Here is a 19,975-nt window from a genome sequence, read left to right as displayed (position 1 = left end):
ACCTTGAACACAACTTGTGTATTTTTAAGTAAGTTTCACTAAAATCTGGCCACGACTAGAACAGGAGGACTAGTAAACGGTGGCATAAGTGGCGTATGCTCATCGTTCTTTAAACTGGATGAACCAAAATTAGCGGCATAAAAACTTTTGAACAGCACAAAAACAATAACTAAAATTGTCAAATGACTTAATGGCTTCATTGTAACATCTTCATATGTAGTAAAAACTCAATGATAACATTGCAGAAGGTGGAGATTACTACTCTAGTTTCTCTGATCTGAGCACTCTTGACAATTTTAATTTAAATCAGTATCTCTTAAGTTATTATCTATGGCAAAACAAGCGGACATTAGTGCTGCCAAATCAACAAAGATCTAAATCACCACACACCCAGCCTCTAAATTCTCAAATTTAGCCTTCATAAAAGATTTACACTACATTAAGTTAGATTAAGTCTCTACTGTTCTGCATGGGAAACGAGCAAATGGTGAAGGAGAAAAACAAACTTAACCCTTCGTATCAATACATGAAAATTGTAACTCTTTATTTTTATTGGAGGATATTAACGCTTTTCTTTTCACTCGTTTGACCCCCCCCCCCCCTCCCAGCAATGTTTCATTGTTAAGATGCAAATTAAAACGCTATATTTGGTTCTTCATCTGCATCTGATACAGGTTTAAGAGGTAAAGAAAGTAGAATTTTGGCTTATCTCAAACTAATTTCATCAACCAAAAGTCATATTTACAAGTGTCCACTATCTCACTACTGTTAACATTCGGATGAAGCTGATGTGGTTGGAAAATGCTTCCTCTTAAACTCTTAAATACATTTGCACATAGAAAAGAAACCAAAGACGAAACGACGGAGGTGGAATGATGATAATGAAGCAGTCATGGTGATATGAAGACAGGTTGTGGGAAACGATAACACAAAAGAGATCTTTTTGAACTCACAGGGTGCCCAGTCACCCGAACCAGACACCTGAAGCTGGATCAACTGATCCCAGCAGCTGGTCCCCGTCTGAGTCTCCAGTTTGGAGCTTGCTTTAAAAACTAAAGCCAAGGACGTGAAAAAGACCCACTGCTGCTATATCCTTTAAATGCTGCAAATGAAACAGTGAAAAGTGTCCCTCCTTCGCTCAAATGGATGGCAGGGCGTAGCAGAGAGGAATGGGAGGCAGCGTTATGATCCATAGACATCCAGCTGAGATCCCCACATCTGTTCATGCAGACACGCCTTCCTTCTCTCCCACAGTGAAGCCATGCAGGGGCAGGAGAATTAGTCAGAGGGTGGTGGTGTGGGCACAGATGGAAAGGAGGAAAGTGTGTGTGCATGTATAAAGCACCAAAAAATGAAACAGAACTTGTTTTTGGGGTTTTTTCACATGCACTTTTTCCTGCAGTGACTCAGTGCTTTCTTTTTCCTCCTGGGACAATATGACCCCGCAAGTGTGGTGCTCCTATCCCTTAATTTCTCAATCTCTGAATCTGGTAAGTCCTTCTGACTAATCCCTCAACAATCTCAGACTCAATCCTCTCACCTCATGTGAGCAAAAGAGCTCAGCTGTACACAGATATGATGTAACACACGATCATTTCTCCCACCAATACCAGGGTCACGATCATCACAGCAACATGTAGGCTTTTCAATTACAAAACTGTGGGGTGGTTACGGGGTTAGGGTGACCTCAGCTGAACCTGTTTGCAAATGATGCAATCAGAAACATTAGATAGAAGAAAATTATCTAAAAAATATTTTTCAAGGCAGAAAGCAACTTGACTCCTGCATCCAACCCTAACACCTCTTATGTCGGGTGGATTTTTTGGATTGCGATCACGTGGTGCACATGAGGGGCAGTGCAGTTTGATCTCCCTTTGGGTGAATGTGCAAATACACAGGTGAACCTTGACCTTTCAGTAGGCTGTACTGAAACTAATAAGACCCTTAAATGTATCAATCCTACAGAGGCACGCTTACAATTAGTAGATGTAGCAGAGCTGCTCATTCATACTCAAACTGAAGCTCATCATCTGTTGGCATCTAATCGCATAAATATTGAATGCTAAAATGCGGACACAGTGTTGGTTGTAGATAAAAGGGACGTCAACAACTGAGGGGAGATCTACCCTGCTTTTATTTTTCATCAACACATGTAAAGATGTCAAAAGCTGTGATTTATACTGTGACATGTAAACGAAAGGAAAACATTCTTCCTGTTTGTTCCTCATTTGCTCGTGCCAGCCATGTTGAGGAGTAAAGCCATCTATTGGGCATGTGTGCATGAGATTAATATCTTTATCGCCATCATCATCACCACCGCCATGCCCATATCAGCCGTCAGATCAGCCTGTTTTTGATTGGTAATGTACAGCAGCCCAGGGTGCAGCGAAATCATCTATTTTCAGATCTGAAACATAGATTTTTCCCTCGCAAATCCTGTTAGCTCTCTGATTTCATTTCCACCAGCTATCGTCTTTACTGTCATGCCCATCAATAAAGCAATATGTACATGCTGCAACAATTGTGTAATATTATTGCATAAATGGTCTTGTTTGTGATGCAGCTGTGTGGCGTATCTCCGACTTCTCTAAATGGTCACATGCTCAGTGTATGCTGATCAAAATACAGCGTGTACAAAAGGCCCAATTAGAAAGGACCAGCTTTTTTCTGCAGGTCGCTTTTCGCTATGAATTTCTGCAGAGAGCTTGCAGAAGCAGTGCATGCAAACAGCATTTCTGAATGATACACGGAGATTTTGTGATGAAGCGCGATAATAACCTGTAGTCTTCTAAGTCCAGACTATTCTTGTGCTTCTTTGAGCAGGTTTATCCTCAGAACTGTGTCATTCAATTGTTTATTAAATGAAGTAAAATCTTCACTAATCCGTGCCTGTCTCCATCTGGGATGAGTCTGTGTGTGTGTATGTGCGTATGTGTGTGTGTGTTTGTCTGTATGTGTATGTCAGTAGACTCAGATACAAAGGCTGTTCAACATGTGGATATGGATATAAATCAACTTAAATCCCTCACCAGAGGTAAAAAATCTGGAAAAGCTACTAATAAAAGAGGATACTGGAGGAAATGAGACTAGGTAGCCTCAGCTAACCTTGCCCTAATTATATTTTCCTAAAGGCTATTGTTCAGCCTAGCCACGCTTTGATTCTGCTAATAGGATTCTTTCCTTTATGAATAAACAACATTTAAAAAAATATATAATATTATTATTTTTCCTGAGGGGCATCTTGGTGGATTCTCAGCTGCAAAAGCATTTCAGATGGCAACGAAACTGTACTAACAAAACAGAATAGAAAAACAAGCCCAGTCAACCATATCACGCATGCTGGAGCTGGAGCACAATTAGGAGACCAAATGTGTTTCCTGTAGTACCGACAGTCGTCCATAGGGGGAAGCACTTTCATATGAAACCAGAGATCCTCTGATGGTAGCTAAAACCCCAGTGGAAACCATCATTTCGCCAGAGCAGCTAAATTTAAGTCCCAGCAGATGAATAAATAACTGTAAACAGATGCAACGCAGTAAGTAAGTAATCACAGACTTATATAAAAATGAAATGTTGAAAAAGCAGCCTCAGCAAGTGTCTAAAAATACACAAACTAGTGCCTCACTTACTCAGATATGTGTAATTAGCATGTCTAACAGGGCATCCAAACCTAGTTTTGCTGTGTTATGATCAAATGAAGGATTAAAAGTCGCCCCCCCGCCTTCCACCTCCAAGCCCTCAGGTAGCCATGTAGGCCTGTGTGAAGATAAACTGATCCTCTTTAACCAGCCTTACTCTATCTCTCCGAGTAATCTCTGCTTCCACCCATGTCTTTCCCTCATGTGAGTCTCTCTCTGGAGCTAAAGGTTTAGCTGAGGCTGATATTAACTCTTGATTTCCACCTCTTCCCCCCCCTTTTTTCATAATCAAAACAGCAGAGCGGGGCTTTAGCTGTAAAATGACCTAACAAACAATATATTTGAATTTTAATTAGACGGTAAACACAATCTCACATTTTCATGACCTTTTTTAATCACTATTCCAATGTTATTAACCATTCAACGAGCTTTTATGCTGTAGGTTACATTCACCAACTCACACAAGCACATTTTTAAACCACCTATTTAATGTGTACAACTCTTATCTATAGAAAACTGGAGGAGTCAGTCAGAACCACTGACCTTCTTACATATTTAGTTTAATCTGTTGTTTCTTTCATTTACATTCATTAAAACCATAAAACCACTGAAAATGCCCTGAAGCAACACAAAACAGAAAATCGAAGGTCATATGGTGCTGAATCTGCGAGCACTTCATGTATGTAAATGAAGAGGAGGCAAGTGAATAAATGAAATTGGGAGAAGTAGAAGGCAAAGAAGGTGGATGATTTTAAAGACCTGGGGTCAAGCATCCTAAGTGAGAGACAAGCGTATAAGAGAGGTGAAGAAGAGAGTGCAGGCAGAGAGGTGTGGGTGGAGATGAATGTCAAGAGTGATTTGTGACAGACTGAGAGAACCAGGAATGAAAGGGAAGGTTTACAAGATAGTAGTGAGACCTGCTGTGATGTATGGTTTAGATACGGCGGTGATAAAAAAAAATGGAAAAAACAGGAGGCTGAGCTGGAGATGGAAGAGTTGAAGATGTTAAGATTTCCACTGGGAATGATCGGCATGGACAGGACTAAAAATGAGTACATCAGAAGGACAGCTCAAGTTGAGCAGTTGGGAGACAAGTTACAGAGGCAAGGGTGAGAAAGTTTGGACATGTGCAGAGGAGAAATAATGGATTTATGAGACAAAGGATGTTGAAGACGGAGCTGCCAGGCAGGAGGAAAAGACGAAGGCCACTTCGGTCCATCCAAAGATTGACTGGATTGAATCCAATAGAAGGTGTTGTGGATAGGCGTAGTTTTGGGTCACGTGGTGTCAGTAATAGTGATTGCTATATCACCTGTTCACGGCCCGAGGGAAATTTTGTGAATGAGTGGGTGATGGGGGAAGTCGACTTTTGCTGACCGCTCAAGCTTGGAATGTTTTTGATCACTGTTTTTCTACGGATTTTAAGGATTTGATAACAAATAAAGGAGAACTTTGACTAACGTTTTAAACAGCGAGCGTGTCAACATTATTCCCCTATTCAGCTGCTCGGCGACTCAAAGGCTTGACAGTCGCCAATAGAAGGCATGCAGATGACTAGTGTGGCCAAAGAGGATGCTAGGGATGCTTTATTGGTACAGTTATGGCCCCGTCATATCAACTGGGCATTTTTTAAACACCACAGCATACCTATTCATCTTCTGATGGCTGCTTCCAGCAAGATAACATAGTATGTCACAAAGCTCAAATCATCTCCAAGTGGTGTACTGAACATGATAATGAGTTCACTGTACTCAAACGGCCTCCACAGTCACCAGATCTCAATCCAATAGAGTTACTTTGGGAACAGGAGATCTGCAGTAACTGTGTGATGCTGTCATGTCAATATGGACCAAAATCTGAGGAATGTCTCCAGCACATGGTTGAATCTGCTTGTGGTGAGGCGTGGTCGGTGGTGCCGTACGGACGCACCTGCACGGCATCCGCAATCATGCCCGCCTGTTAAAACACGGGGACGGGAGCGGGTCAGGAGCAGTGGAGGCGCCGCTCCAGCCAGTGGTGGACAAGGTGCCAGAGGGTCCGTGCCCGCTGGAGGTGGAGGAGCCGCTCCAGCCAGAGATGGAGGTGTACGAGGGTCCGCTCCAGCTGGGAGCGGTGGAAGAACCATGTGGGGAGACGGAGGTCCCCGCGCCAGTGGAGCCTGCTCGATCCGGGTGCGAGGTTGAGGCACGGACTGCCCCGGAGCAACGGATGCTGGTCCAGCCGCCCGAGAGCAGGGGCTCACGACTGTGTCTGCAGGGTCGTGCCGGCTTGTCAGGTGGCCGGCCTCCGGACCAGCGTCGCTGCCACCACTGGAGGTGTGGCCGGCCCCCGGAAGAGACACACAGCCCTGTGGTGAGGCGTGGTCGGTGGTGCCGTGCGGACGCACCTCCATGGCATCCGCAATCACACCCGCCTGTTAAAACATGGGGACTCATGGGTTGGTGGAGGATTGTGTTGTGGTGTGATGTGCGGCTGCCAGCCTGTGAGCTGCAGCTGGCGCGAATAAAAATGGCTCAAAGCAACAACCCGTGGTCCCGCCGTGCCTTATTCACACCACACAGCTCTATGGAGAATTATACGGCAAAAGGGGCCCAACCTGATACTAGTAAGGCATAGTAATAAGTGTCTAGTGAGTGTATACAGTAATCTAAGGGAAGTGTCCAAATTCCATTATAATTTCTTATTATATTATGTGATACATATTGCCATCATTCTCCCACAAATGATTATCTGAAAAGGAGCGGCTGTAATATGGTTAGTTTGAAATCTGTGAAGTGACTTTCAGTAATTTTCAGAATTTAATCCAGAACAGCGTTTGGAAAGTCTTCAAGAGTCATATTCCTATTTTATTTATACCCACAGTGAAGAGTCAACAAGATCTTAGTCAGTAGACCTTCTCTATACACTCAGCTGAAAAGGACAACTGTAAGACACCAAAAGCCAGTTGACTAAACATCTCAAAGACTGTTTGTGTGTGTTACTCAGATTTGCCATAGTGGAGGTGATATAACCACAGGTGTTTCTCAGAAACAGAAAAATACATAATAACAACTCCTTTTATACCTGATACTACCTGAAAAGAGAAAACAAGATTAAAATGAGTCTTTCATTTTTATGTATGCAGTTTTATGTTACTGTACATATATTATACTAATAATATACCAAGCAAAACCTTCTGGAAAACTGCTTAAAAATCATGTTTTGGGGAATAAACAAACACAAGTATCTTAATCAAAAGCCACATGAAAAAATCAGTGACAGCTGACAAATTTCCATCATTTCCCAATGTATAGCGTGATATATTTTACGCCACATGTTTAATTAAAATGGAGATCATATGTTTGCACTCACAGCTGATCTGAACATAAATAATTAAAAACACCAGACTCATTTTGCTCATTACAATCTTTCATCACACTGGCTGATTAACAGATCTCAATGACCTTGAGCTTTACTTTTATCGAGAAGTTCAGCAAGTGAGAAAGCCATTGCAAAGTGATTTTCCAGATTTTTTTTTAAAAGTCAAACAAGGACAAACATGAACAAAGATTAAAGCGGAGCCAGAAAAAAATGGGTTATTCTCTGATTTTGTCTTTTGACAGACAGGACCAGCAGGAATGTAGGACAACAAAATAGCCTTGTTGGTGTAAAACTGCATACTGGACTGACCCTACAGGCTTCAAGCAGATGGTGCTTCAATAATAAATATTTGGGGAAGGCTCCTTTAAATTGGATTACATTAGTGTAATCTCTGCAGCTATTTTAAACCATTTTGAGTGTGCTATCTCATCACAGTAGCTTTAATCCCTCTTAACTTTTGATTGTGTTTAAATTGATTCTCCTCGCACACATGGCTCCCAACTCCCACAACCTCCCTCTGGTTCTCACAGCAAAGTCGTTTTACTCTCACATGCAAAAGCAGACACATGTGTAGTCATGCACACACACAAATATACACACACACATGCAAAACTGAAGACTGTTTTTACAGTATCACCTTGAGGTCGTAGCAGAAGCAGCGGCCCACTCACATTAGAAAGGTGGCAGCTGAGAACATGCAGCATTGTTTCCCACTGGACTAAATTTAGTTTGAGTGAATGTGGAAATATTCGGGTGAAAGTAAACATTAACACAGGCCTAGAAACCAGTCTGTCACAATCTGGCAACCAAACTGGTCAAACTGCCCCCACTGGATCAGGAAAACCTTTTTGCAATTGCTTTGGTAGCCAACAATAACTGCATCCTCTACTTTGAGTGAAACTTTGAAAAGTATGATGAAAACCAGAAACAGAGACTAGGTACCTTAAAAGGAAATGCTGCACTTTTTGTTGGCTACAGCGCTGCAGGGCTTTTACTTAAGGTCTATGTTTTCTGTTTCTGATAATCAGGCAACCACAACAATCTGATAGTGACCAAAACAATGAAAAGAAGGATTTTGATGCAGTGTGCGCTTTGCTATCACTTTCACTTAGCGAGGTTTCTGGTTTTTCCTAACTAGTTCTCGAACAAATTCCACATGATATCACATGAGAAACCTCTACATACTGATTGTGGCCCATGTACACAGAAATAATACTGTCCACTATGATTAAAGTATCCACTGTAATTAGAGCATTAACCATATATTTAAAGCAGGCGGAAGCTAAGCTAGGCTAGGCTAAGCTAAGCTAACTGCCAGGCTGACCAAAGAGTTAAAATGGTATTAAAGTTTTCTGGTTAACTTTAACCCAACCTAATGTTAAGTTAAAGTTTAAGTGATTATCACCATCTTTTTATGTTATCTTGTGGTATGCGCCATCTCATGTAAAGCTGTTGAACTGAGGATTAAACTGGGTTTGACTTTAAAAGATTAAATTGTAAATTTAAATCAGTCAGAAAAACCACAGTTACGTTTATTTTAATCCAAATTATTGAGCGCTATTTTCCACTTTTAAGAGGGACGAAAAGTCTGCGTTATGACATTAGAGTGACAGGCGGTGGAGCATCAGTCATTCTACAACTTATGGCAGACCCGAGTTCAACAAGTCACAGATTTTTACATACCATTTTTAAATATGTTCTTAATTCAAAGAATGTGGCTCTGGATCATTTCTCATTATGGTTATCAAGAAAAACCTACGTAACTATATTCCCGCCACCACACTGTCATACTTGTATGTTTCCCAGTTTGGCTGGTAATTGACTCGACGGGGTAAAAGACATCTTTGGCGTTATGATTTCTATTAATGACTTTTTCTATTTTAACTTTTGACTCAGTAACTGCCGAGTTCCAAACCTGCTCTGGCATTAACGTCAGCACAAAAACTTTAAAAAGCTCCTGTAGGTGTAATGTGTAGTTGGCCAAGGAATTTGATCCATTTAGTGTAGCAAGCTGTACGTAATAACGTAGCCAGTGGGTGTCAGTATCAGTTGAAAAAAGACTCCTTTAAACATAAACATGAGAAGCAATAAAAACCGGAGAGCCATGACCCTTCATGTCCTCTCTGACACTGCATTCTGCCAACACAAAGGTAAATACGAGGATCAGTTGCCTCTAAAGCACTGAGGCAAACGCTGCGTGATATATTGTACGCTTAAATCATCTAAAATGAGATTACTACCATTACAACCTTTGATAATAATCATTATTCACAAAGCTCGCATCAGTGAAAACTAAATAGAGATCAGTAAATTTTCACCGTACTACTTCTCTTCTTTCCCCTCCTCTCTTAAGGAGTGTAACAACAGGTCAGTCAGAGAACCGTTGCACACGCTTGGCTTTTTGTCCTTTGACTCTTATCCTGAAAGCCCTACATGTCTTCTTACAGCCCTGACATACAGAAAATTTAACCGCAATGCTCTTTTTTGTGAACACAGCGCAATACAAGAAACTGGGAAGCAGAGGAACAGTTTTCTATAGTCAGAGAAAGAAGGAGGGTGCAGTGGGCTGAGGCTTTGATCACATGCAAATACCGCTCACACAGGGGATATAGGTGTTTATGTGGGAAAACAAAGACTTCTATTGTAGGACAACTTCTGTGACTTATGCAAGTTGAACTGAAAAAAAAGGGTAACATCTGTACATGTTGGCATTAATGTATCACTTGTATAAATGTTCCAAACTGGTAAAAAAATTAGCTGAATATGACCACAGTAGCTGTTGTGGTGACTTGGTTTGTCTGATTTGAATTAGCGGATGCCAGCCAGAAGCCTTTTCATCCCAGCTGTCCATCTCGAGTCCCGCAGTGCACTTCCTAACCCCTCTTCCAGCCAGCTCTTGGGTCCTCGTGGCAGGGAATGAAAGGCAAGCTGAGAGCTTAAATGGGTCTGCAATGTTACACCACAACAGAGCCCATAACCACCATGCTACCCCTCACACCATCTCGGCTCTTTGAAGAAGATATTTATAAACCATTAGTGTGGCAGCAGGGTGAGGCTTGGCTGTTCTATCTCCCAGATCTGTCATGTGTTACCATGCACAAGGCGAGCTGTGCTGACAAGAGTGACAGGGTGAGGGCTGAAAGGGCCTCTGCTGAACAAGTCCAGGGTCGAACATGACGGCTAAGGCCCCCTCTTGCCACTTTACTGCCTGTGGGACACGGGGAGGGCTTAATGCAGTCAGACTGTAATTAAGAAGCTGAGTGATCTGATTTCAGATTTCCACTGAGCACTCGGCTGAGAGGAATTACAGGATGAGGCTCATAATCTGTATACAACATCAGATGCCTCACAAGTTCATCACAGGAGGACGTGCAGGGTGAGAAGTAAATTAGATGCTGCTTTCACTTTCTGGAGACTGGAACAGTCGTCTTTCTCGTGTCTGTTTATTAAGGAACAGTTTGAGTTTTTTAGCACTAACACTATTTAGATGAATCTCTTCGTATCAGCTTAAATACAGATGTGTCAATATGGTCACTTATAGATGTAGCTGATGTATTTACAGGTTATTACAGGTTTACAGTTAGTAATGATCACAGAATTTCTTGACAAAGCATAATAAGCCTATGCTACAGTGGTTCCTCAGAGACCCCAGACACCAAAGGTCTGTGTTTAAAATTCTCCCAGATTTTAAGATGTCAACCTGAAAGCAGGATTTAAGACTCAGAAGGCCATGGTATAAACAGAAAAAAAGATGTCCTGAATTCAACTTTTACCAGACAGACTTAGGGCAAGTGTCAAATCTTAACCACAGGGTTTTTTTGAAGTGCAATCCAATCGATATATGTGACTTTGAAGTTCCTAATCAATGTGATCAGCAGGATGGAGCCTTTTAACTGATGCACAGACCACATCTGCCTTCACATCTTCTGCCTTTAATATGTGCCTTTAACAGACGTGTAAAGCACGCATTTAACAAATGTTGTGGCTATCAGCCACACAGGCCTAGAGACCAGTTGGCAACTCACTGTCAATCTTCAGTTGCTAAGGAAAAAAGCCGACTGGCAAGTGGTTGTTTTCTGTTGCTAGGTGAAATCAGCCACAAAGAAGGTACTGCACCAGAATCCTCCTTTTGTTGATAGTAGATTGCTGAATTCACTGTTGTTTGCATGAAAGATGTAAACTTATCTCCAAAAAGTGGTTAACTACAACCAAACGCTAGTGAAATTTGAAAAAGTTCAACACAAGTTTTTTTAAAATGTCGTACCACTTCCACCATAAGGTTTCAAAAGGTGCAACTCTTACTTTGAAGGCAAACAGTCTTTGTTTCCTGTTTGCATTGCACTTTTTCATGTTTTACTGCCACTCGGTAAGTAACTGCCAAGTCTTTGCAGACAAGGGTCGCACAATTCATATTAATCGCAATAACAATTTCAGCTTCCCACAAGTGAAGATGATCGAGTGACACTGAAAATATGCACGCCACCAAAAGAAGACAAAGCAAAAGCAAAAGCAAACCAAGCGCTCCCTCAATCAATGTACGACCACGTATCTGCAGATGTCAATGAACCTTGTAGTTTTCTGGACTAGTTTGAATGAGTAACTGTCATGGTCCGTGACTCAGTGATTTTGTGTTTAGTGTATTTATTGATGTTGTTATTATTATTATTATTATTTGTGGACTGTTTTGGGATGGTTTGTATTTTGGGGTTTTGGATACTGGGTTTCTGGGCTTGTGCTCCCTCTGTTGGCCCCTGGTGTTAGTGTTCCCCTGTCTCGTCAGGTTAATCAGGTCCAGCTGTGTCTCCCACCTGTGTGTGATTTCCCAGTGTCCCTCTGTGTATTTATAGTGTGTGCCTGCCTGTATTCCTCGTCTGTATTCATCCTCTGTGTTCATTCCCTGTGATTCTTGCATTCCTTCATTTCCTGTTTTATTGTGAAGGTCTTCGTTCCATGTTCAGGGATTCCCTCAGTCCAGTGTCGTGTTCTCCCTCATTCCTAACTGTGTATTTCTATGTGTTAGTTCAGGTTTCAAGCTTCACAGTTTAGATTAGTTTTGCATTTCTTTGACAGTCCAGCCATAAATCTGAGTTCTTGTGTTAAATCCTGCCTGGCGAGTCTGCTTTTCGGTCCAATCCTGCCTGCTCCACACACAGTTTATGGCATTATGTCTGAAAATATGACAAACCAAAGTCCAGTATTCTCGCTTATTTTAGCTCTGGCTCTTTAGATCATTATAGTGAACTGCTATATTCATTTTCTAAATACTAATCTTAGTTCTTTGTAGGTACCATGTAGTGTACTGTAGTGACCAAAACAGTTGTGCCACATAAAATGAGCTAAAGCCAATTAAGCTCTCTAAAACTGGGAAGCTGGGAAAACATTTCTTTGATCCATCAATACTATGCAAATATTATTTATTTCAGTTTTGACCTGTACATTTGGTGGAAAAAATGAAAGTAATTTCATATCATACGAAACCTTTAATAAAAAAAATCCAACCTCTGTAAAATCGCTAAACTATCACACCACACAACTATCCTTTTGAGGATAAAAGTCCCATTTGAAATATGCTAATACGCCCTATATCTCAATGTCTATCTTTACCTTAAGCATATAAATGAAGTGATCAATAATTAACACCTGATGGACATGCCATTACATAGGCTGAATCTATATTTTAAAAAATCCTAATTATAGCATGCTATTTTAACATGTATCTAGGAGATAGGTAATATAAATCACTTCATGCATTCCCGTAGAGCACACATGAGTCAAAGTTTGAAGTAGTTTATTATTTCACAACAAAAGTGTGTATAAAGTCTGTAGCTTTTAACAACGAACTGGACTTGAATATATAATGAAATCATTATGGGAGTTTCTAAAAATAACGGAGTCTTCATTAATCCCATGCAAACGTACACCTATCTGGAATAACCCTGACATATTACAAAACAATAATATGATTAATTTCCCAGAATGGAGTTGTAAAGGAATTAAATACTTAGAACATATATTAGAGGGAACAGAATTTATTCCATTTGACAGACTAGTTGAACAATATGGGATCAACAAGACAAGGTTTTTAGAATATCAACAAATTAAATCCATAGTAAAAAAGAAATTTAACCTCAGTCAAGTTGAATTACAAACACCACTAAGTGCGGCACATTTTTTTACTCTTAAATCCCCCAAATTATTATCTAAAATATACAGAACACTTTCTAAATTAGATGAATCAATATCCCTTCCTACTGCAAAGTGGGAAGCAGATTTATCAGTCAACCTAGACCAAAACTTCTGGTCTCAGATTTGCTTAAAAACTTTTAAATTAATTAAAAATCCCAGTCTGCAATTAATACAATACAAAATACTTCATAGAGTGCACTATACAGGTCATCGGATGTTCAAGATGGGCTTTACATCTTCCAACAACTGCTCACACTGTCAAGGCAATACACCAGACAATTACATCCACGCTCTTTGGTTCTGTCCACCAGTGCAAAAGTTTTGGCGCGAGATATGTGAAGACTTATCAAAGTGTCTGAAATGTAACATTCCAACTTCCCCCTTAGTGTGTTTGTTGGGCAGCTTAGATAATGTCACTTCAGAAAAGAATATAGCCCATATGATCTTCACTGCCCTATGCATAGCCAAGAAAACAGTCCTCATGAACTGGAAAAATAAAAATAATCTTAATTCTAACCAATATAGAAATTATCTATTAGATTACATTAGTCTTGACACAGCCTCTGCCACCACATTAGATCAATTGCTCTGGGCCCCTTTTATCAGCTCCATCACCTAGTGGGGGTGGGGGGTCATAGTTTGGTCCCGCCTTCACTGTTGTGATTGGTGAGGGGGTAGGGACAGGCTTAGGGCGTCGGGGGGTTCCCCGGAGGCATCTTCCTTGGGGGGCTCAACCCGGGGTAGCGGTCACGTCCGGTTGGGGGCTCTGTTGGCTCTCAGGTGACTGTTTCCTCGCGGCTGCGTGCAGTGGGGCTAGGGGAGGGTCTGTGCTGACGGACGTGGGTTACTGACCTGGCAACCTGGCTGCCCCTGGGTGGGTCCGGGATGGGCGTGAGGTTCTGGGGGCGCTCCGTCTCTGGGCTGGGGCCCGGGCCGGGCCTCGGGGGCTTGGGTCCTGGTTGGTGTGTTGCCGGGGTTGTGGGCGGGTGGGTGCATGGGGGCCCGGCCCTGGAGCAGGGTGCCGCCGGTGCGTCGAGCCGCCTGGGGGGCTCTTCAACTGGTGGGGGGGATGGTCACATCTTGCAGGAGCTTTCTTCTCTTCAGGAACTCTCTGCAGGAGGGGGAGATACAGGAGAGGTGGAAGAAGATCTCAGCCTGGGCGTTTACCGTCTTATGTAGTCTGGAAGATGTGTGGATGGTGGGGTGGGTGCAGTTTTCTCTGTGGTGGGGTTGGGTGGACTGTCCAGGGCTCTGTGGAGCCGGAGGGCGCTACTGCACTGGGCCCCGGTCTGATGGGCCTGGGCCCCCCTTCCCTGGCGGGTCGCGAAGGGTGGGAGTGCCTACTGGGGTCAGCGGGGGAGCTGGCCCCAGGGAGGGGTTACCTGCCCCTCCCTTCCTTCCCTCCCCATCTCCAGCTGCCTCCCTCTTCCCGCTCCTCCACAACCACCCACACATGCAGGGCCTTGGAGTGGGGATATGTCACCAGGGTGCAGAGGAGGCTACCCCCCCCCCCCCCCCCCGTCCCCTTCTGGCTGCCTCTGCCTCAATTTTATCCCACAACTTAGACATTCACATTATTCACACTCTCATTACACATACATATAGGATCTTGGGGGTGGGCACCATCACGGAGTCCAAATTACCATCAGGGTGTATACCTCACCCCTGACGTCGTTGCCCACCTCTCAATTTTAAATACACTTAGACATTGAGGGCTAGCAGGAGGGACTATGCGCTTACCTGCTGCTCCTTGGCAGGTAGCTCCATGCCCTCCTGGGTTTTAATTGCACCTTAGAACACACATGCATCAACATTACAATGAGCGGGTGGAGGGAGGTTTGGAGTCTTCTCCCACCTCCATTCTCTGCGGCCTGCTGGAGCGGGAGGGCTAGTAGGAGGAGTTGGCCGTCCGACTGCGGTCTGGGGTGTGGGGCCTCCCTGCTGCTGCGGAGTCGGGGTGGTCTGCCTCTCCCCACCGCAGGGAAAAGGGTAACACCACCTGGGTCTGGGTGCAATTCCCCCCTCCAGGGGCAAGGGTACCTAGACCCGGTTTGTAGAGTACGCTTGGGGAGTGTGATTGTGTGTACAGCGTCTCTTTATGTCTGTCTCCACGTTGGTTGAGTGTGGAGTGAGTGCATATGAGAGCATGAGGGTGGGAATGGATGTTTGTGTCTGTGTGTGCCTGTATTTCTGTGTCTATATGTCAGGTTGGGTATCAGACGCCACCTCTCTGGGGACACCTCAGGCCCTCCAAGGTTTGGAGGCCTATCTCCACCCACCACCACTTCCCCTGCCGGTGGCGGACTCCCTCAGGTGTCGGTGTGTTGGTGGTTCTTTGTGTCTGGGGGTGGGCGTCCGGGTACACACCGGCTCACTCCTTGGCGGCCGCTTGTCGGGGCCTGGGGCCTGGGGCTCGCTCGGGCCCCTTTGGAGGTGGGGTGCCCCCGGCCTCTCGGCCTGGGGCTCGGTCACTCAGGCACAGCTGGGGGCCGGCGGAGCTCACGGGCGCGTCACTGCAACTCCCCCTGACTTCTGCTCCGCGGCTGCTGGGCGAGCCCTCATCTGGGACTCTCCTCAGCTCTTACTGGAACAGTGGCGCGGCTGCCCCTCTGTTGGTCTTCCATGGTCTCTTGTATTCTGGGGGCCTCTGGATGTCTGGAGTTTTGATCTCCTCCATACCCGCTTCACACCCTGGAGGACGGGGCTGTGGCCCCCCCACACTCCCTAGCAGATCATTACATGGAGAAACCTTTGGAATGCAAGCATGCTGATCCACACAGGTATGCACACATGGGTATTCACAGACGCGGACTAAAGCTTTCTTGGCTGCTGCCTCAAAGCACACTGTGCGCTGTCTATCTTGCGTGCTGCACAATATCGTTTATTATTTAGTAAATATTGATATCTATGACTAGCTAGTTTATTGTGATGGTGCTTTGTTTTCTCTATTATTATGTTGCTCTTTGTTGTTTGCTGTCTCCTCTGTTTGTTTGTTTTTTTGTTTGTTTGTTTTTTTTCTCCATACAGGTGACCCAGGAGTTCTTTTTTTTTTTTCTCTCTCTTCCCCCCCCTTCTCACCGTCTCTTCTCCCCTTTGGTTTTCTTTCTTTCTCTCCCCCTCTTTCTCTCATTCATTCCCCCTGTCCTATTTATTTAAAAAAAAAAAAAAAAAAAAAAAAATGACAAAGGATGAACTGAAGCTCTGCCATCACGTAATGTCGCATACTGCTGTTTCTGATGTCATTTAAAAAAAAAGAAAAAAGAAAAAAAAGAAAAAAAGAAATCATTATATAAAGCTTCAAAGAGACAGGCATCAAGAAGAGACAGGATCAGATGGTCGGTAGTGATGACCCTGTTGGGCATCATCCCTTTCCATACATATCCAACTGTCTGAATTATGCAGATGAATACAGCTGACACTTTCGCCCACCTACCCACATGTTCACCTACAGAATCGCTGAAGGGTCTGGCCAAAGGTGAGAGTAGCAACAGGAAAAGACTCTAATCTAACTAACACGAGCAAAGTTTTTTGTCTTTCATTCTGTTCTCTCATAATTTTGAGCAATCAATCATATTAGACTCATTACCTGGTAACAGAAAGCTAAAAAAGGGGTAAATGTTGTGAAAAGACCTATATTAACCTAAAACCTGATCTGTTCCTAAAACAAAGCAATTTGTTCTGTACCTGGACCTGTCCAAATGAAAAATGAAGCTTAAGAATATAAAACTCTTGATTTCTGAGTGAAAATGCTGTGAATAATATCCCTTCTAGTGCTATGTTTAAAATAGCCCAACAAAGCAGCATTACCAGTATACTGTGAATGGCTGTGCAGTGTGGCACAGTCTGCCTACAAAGAGATACAGCAATTTGATAAATGGATTGGTCCTTATATAGTGCTGTTCTATTCTACTGGAGCACTCAAAACGCTTTATACAACATGCCTCATTTCCCCATTCACACACATTCAGACAAGCTTTGTTTTCTATGCCTAAGTGCTTTTCTATCTAACATTCGCGCTCTGATGAACACATGAAAGAGCAACAATAGGTTCAGTATTTTGCCCAAGGATACTTTGGCATGCAGACTGGAGCAGCCAGGGATGGAACCACCAACCTGTTAATTAGTAGATGACCTGGTCTACTGCCTCAGCTTCCTCAGCAAGAACTTGGATAGAACTTGGATAGAACATGAAAGTACATTAGCCAGTCATACCAATGGTAATGTCCATCAGTGTCTAATTTACAGCTAAATATCTTGTTATTCATCAATTGTAGTGTACAACAATTGTTTTAAGTGAATTCTCTACCCCCAGTATTCTCCACCCCATCTACCTCCTTAAGTATTTCACAGGAGAGGAAAATGTGGTTTCCTTGAAATGTAATTAAGAACAGTCTTTACTTGAGTGGGAACAATACTTCTCAGAAACAGTGCTTTCATAACATAAAAATAAAATATTATAGTCAGTTGTTTGAGTTCACAGGGTATTGCAGGCAGTACTGCCGTGTGACGTGACTCATTATCATCTGTTTGACATCCTCATCAATCACAGGCACAATTACCTTGGCCCCTGTAATTTGTACAGCTAATTCAAATCTTGCTTTACTTCCCTGCTGTGCATTACTGTACTAATGTGACACAGTATTGATCCCCGTAGAGACATTTTCTCTTCAAGGAATGGCCTAAGTGCAGGGTCAGTAATGGGAGAGCAGCCCTGCTGCTGGTAAAGATGCTGTCATGTTAAACCCGGAGCCTGTGGTTGAATGAGAGTTAACACACTCCAGTCCTTATGCTTGACCTTATTTAGGGCAATTTTTTTGTTTGTTTGTTTAGCCACTTAAGGCTGACCTATCCCATATGGAAAAGATATATATAAATCTTATAAAGTTTGTATCTGTCTTGTGTGAAACTTGTATGAAAAGCATATAAGAGTGAAAACAGATATAAGATCCCTTGAAAAATTATATAATGAAACTTGTATGTTTTGGATACTTACTAAAACAATGTATGAAAGTAATGAGAAAGTGGCCACTTTCATGAGTAATCACATATAGGTTTTTACTATTTCTTTTCCATATGGGATGACTCATTCAAGCATGCAAAACGCATAACTCTAGGGATGAACTAGTGTTGTCTCTGGTGTGTACATAACTTAATAAAGAACCGATTTTAAATATCTTTAAGCACTTTGTTTCCAGCAGCATGTTACAAAAATCACTAATTCCCATTTCCTTAGTTGAATCTATGAAAAATGTCAAAGATAACATAGTTTTACAGATATAATTGTATTTTTGCACCAACAAAGTGATTCCCAAAGAGCTATTAGCTAAGAAATTTTCAGAGCTCAGCATGATGTCCAGTGTGTTCTTAAATATTTGAGAACAGAAAAAAAATCTACAACACCTATTTCCCATTTTCCTAACAAAATATACAGAAATGAGGGGTGGCTTTTGACTTTTTTGCACGCTATTGTAGATTTATGTTGCTTTTTTTCACTAGCTGCCTGCTTCAGGCCACATTAACTCAGGCAATTACCATACAAAGAGCCCAAAAGGTGTCTTTGATTAATTATTAATCCCTCAATTAACCGGCTGTCACATTGGCTATGTGGCTGGCAGAGTTAAACTCCAAAAGCACCAAGTAAAACTCTAAATAGCTTTTTTGCAGACTAACAAAAATACAAAGATAAGCAGGTCAGGTCAATCCAAACTCAAAATTCTTCCTAGAAAACACAGGAGAATGGAGAACAAAGGAAGACTCAGATAATATTTATACACCAGTAAAGTAAGGAGATGAGAAACACCAGGGAACAAAGCTGAATGAAATCTGACAAACTAACTAAGGGAAAGCAAAACTAAAAACACACAAAGACAAGGGCCTATCAAAATAAAACAGGAAGTAACAAACAATGAGACCAGGACTAAGACATGGGCTAAGAGATTTAGAAAAAATAAGACAGGACTGACTTCCACAGGAGATGCTCAGAACAAGACAGAGACAAAACTAGGACACAAAGGGAACTAATAATATCACACAAGAAACCATGAACCACAAACATAGATAGAGACCTAAGAGGCACTTGGAAAAAACTAACTCAAGACTAAACAGTACAATGTTTGAAGTAGAATCATCTCTTGATTCAGAACAAAGACTCATGAGACCACAACAAAATGGAAAATATCCCCAAACTCAAAATGCTAGGTCCTGGGACCATGACACTGATAATCTTTTTTTTTGTACTGCTGGCAGCCTTTTTTAAGCCAATAAATGCACAAAGCTAAACACTGGTTTTGTCGTTTTTTTAAATATTGGTTTTTGAAGCCAAATAAACAATAAGACAAAATAGCTGTGTCATGATATCAGCTATGGCTTAAGACAACTGTTTTTTCATCTTGATGCGTTCTCAATCATCCAGGAAAGTAAATCTCCAAAAGTTGATTCTGTTCATCTGGACGTAGCGTTTTGTGGGAGAAACGTTTCGTCACTTATCCAAGTGACTTCTTCAGTCTCAGCTGACTGCAGAACAACCGCTGCCCAAGCAAAAACCTGTAGTGATCCCATATGTGTCAGGAGTATCGGAGCAGTTGAGACACATTTTTTCTAAACACCGGGTCTCTGTGGCTTTTAAACCCCAAAACACGCTGCGCCAAAAATTGGTCCACCCCAAGGATCGGGTCCCCCGACACAAACAGAGTAACATAGTGTACGCTGTTAAGTGCCAGGAGGATTGCCAGGATTTATACATCGGGAAAACCAAACAACCTCTGGCGAAGCGGATGGCACAACACAGAAGA

General features: G+C 42.5%; 1 protein-coding gene across 3 annotated transcripts in view; it reads right to left on the bottom strand.

Annotated features, from left to right (window-relative positions):
• Window positions 1-19,975, bottom strand: part of esamb (endothelial cell adhesion molecule b) — a 60,253-nt gene that overhangs the window by 15,219 nt on the left and 25,059 nt on the right. The window contains exon 1 of one of the 3 annotated variants that reach the window (XM_076873281.1): window positions 954-1,323. The exons of the other annotated variants lie outside the window; for them this stretch is intronic. The gene's annotated coding sequence lies outside the window, so the exon portion shown is untranslated. Of the gene's footprint in view, window positions 1-953; window positions 1,324-19,975 lie in introns of those variants that run through there. 3 annotated transcript variants of the gene reach the window in all.

The sequence above is a fragment of the Maylandia zebra genome, linkage group LG14 (genome assembly GCF_041146795.1).
Source record: "Maylandia zebra isolate NMK-2024a linkage group LG14, Mzebra_GT3a, whole genome shotgun sequence".
Taxonomy (NCBI): Eukaryota; Metazoa; Chordata; class Actinopteri; order Cichliformes; family Cichlidae; genus Maylandia; species Maylandia zebra.
Note: the sequence above shows the minus strand (reverse complement) of the source record. Positions and strands in the feature narration are given on the sequence as shown.